The sequence below is a fragment of the Lactuca sativa genome, chromosome 3 (genome assembly GCF_002870075.4).
Source record: "Lactuca sativa cultivar Salinas chromosome 3, Lsat_Salinas_v11, whole genome shotgun sequence".
In the NCBI taxonomy this organism is placed as follows: domain Eukaryota; kingdom Viridiplantae; phylum Streptophyta; class Magnoliopsida; order Asterales; family Asteraceae; genus Lactuca; species Lactuca sativa.
Window position 1 is genome coordinate 249463222 of NC_056625.2, and position 2152 is coordinate 249465373.

A 2152-nucleotide genomic window follows, 5' to 3' on the forward strand; every position below is an offset into this window, starting at 1 on the left:
TACTTCTAAGTAAGTCCGACATTATCATACATCTTGAGTCAAATCGATCCACACAATACCAGTTTCGTGCATACATCTCTTTCTCCGAAAATGTCTTTCTAGCGAAGCCGTCATTCCAGAACACCGAAGTACTCATTCATGGAGTACCTCATGTTTCTAATTCTTTCCAAAGAAATCTCAGCAACAAAATGAAAAGACCAAGCTTCTCACCTTTGGGAGCTCTGGTCTTATTCTTCAAGAAGACAGACTTCAGTGGGTGCGATCATACCAGCACTAATGCACCGGATCCCATCAGAACTCCGCAGTTAAAAGTGCTTAGGCGAGGGAAGTACTAGTATGGGTAATACCCTAGGAAGTCCTCGTAGTGCAGACCTCAATAGGACTTCCATTAGAAATCATTACTCTCTGCCTCACATAGATGAATCAGTTGACCAACCGCAAGGAACGATGTACCTTTCACAAATGGACCTAAGATCCGAATATCACCAGTTGTGAGTGTTAGTGAAGGATGTTCTGAGGACAATCTTCCAAACTCGACACTGACACTACAAGCCCGTAGTGATACCCCTCGGATAGGACCAATACACCCGTAGTATTCATGAACCTAATGAATAGGGTACGCCTTTCTTACTTGGATCAGTTCGTCATTGTTCTTGTAAATGACTTACTTATCTACTCTCGTAGTAAGAAGGAAATCATAAAGAGCATCTACAACTAACCCTGGAAACATTACGATCAGAGAAGCTTTATGCAAAGTTCTCTAAATGTGAGTTTTTAGATTTGAAGAGTCGAATTCCTAAGACACATTACCAGTAATGTGGGAATTCTTGAGGACCCTGCCAAAAATCAAAACCGCTGAGAATTTTTCAGCACCGAAGAAGCCGACAGGAATTTGCCAAATTTTAGGTCTCGCTGACCTACTGTCGAGAGTTCATTCAGAACTCCTTGCGGATTACGAAACCTCTTATGACTTTGACTCAGAAGGGAGTGGCCCTTGACTAGGAAGACAAGCAAGAGGAAGAAAACCTTGGAATTTCAAGTGAGAGGCCAAATCCCTTTGGAAATCTCACTCTGGGAAGGCTTGATCTGCTTCGGAAGGCGTGGTAAGCCAAATCTAGAATAGTTATGACCTCCGAGATTCTTGCCAGAATCGGTCCTGTAATTCACAAACCCAACCTACACCAAGAACTCAGTAACGTACATTTTACCCTTCACATCTCGAACTTGAAAACATACCTTTCCGTCAGGACTCTCGTAAGCCCACTCGACGAGATCGAGATTAACGAGATCCTCGCCTTCGTGGAAGAACCGTAGTGACCCTCGACCGAGTGGTCAAGCGGACGAAGCAACGCTGCCGCCCATTAGTGAAGGTTCGTTGGGACACCAACCGAGGACCAGATTTCACTTATGAGCACGAGAACCAATCGATTAGGAAGTTTCCCCACCTCCTTGCTCGATTATTCATGCCTACTCCTTTACCTAAATTCTAATTTCGGGACGAAATTCCCTCTAACGGGGGGATGATGTGACAACCCGAAATTTCCATCCAGTTCAGTCTTACAATTCTTTGAAAGTCAAACTCATTGCTGTTATCTTTTAGCACAATTAGAAGTTTATTTGAGCATTCTGAGCCTTGTACACTTAAGGAATAAGTGCCAGGGTTAATCGGCTGAAGTTTTAGCTCAAAGAAATGACCTTAAACACTCATGCAAGGAGTTCACGGCCAACACATGGGAGTTTTACAGCCGTAAACTCCATGTGGCCCGTAAACTCTTGCTTATATGATGAAGAAGTGGTCATTTATTCATTCCTCCTTTCCATTTGGCCCAAATCCTCTCAAGTATCATCCCGATCTTCGTCCCCGATCTTCAAAACTCGTAAGCTTATTGTCTTAACTAGTTGTTATCTTGCATGAACTAGTAATCTTACATGATTTCATCCGTGAAATCATTCCATTTTGTAGATCTTCAAGTTTCATCAAGAACACCAAGAACACACACTAGTGTTCTTGGCTAAAACCGACCATTCGAGCTCGTAGATCGTAATTACTCTTGATCCAAATCATTGTACACTGAGTTTATCATATTTAGAGCTTAGAAAACATAAGAAATCAAGGGATTCAAGGAGTTTACGGCCAAGGCATGTTCTTGGT

At 42.6% G+C, this 2152-nt stretch overlaps 1 pseudogene; it reads left to right on the forward strand.

The window, feature by feature from the left end:
- The first annotated feature begins 254 nt into the window (after nucleotides 1-254).
- On the forward strand, nucleotides 255-373 carry LOC111888420 (5S ribosomal RNA; annotated as a pseudogene).
- Nucleotides 374-2152: the final 1779 nt, after the last annotated feature.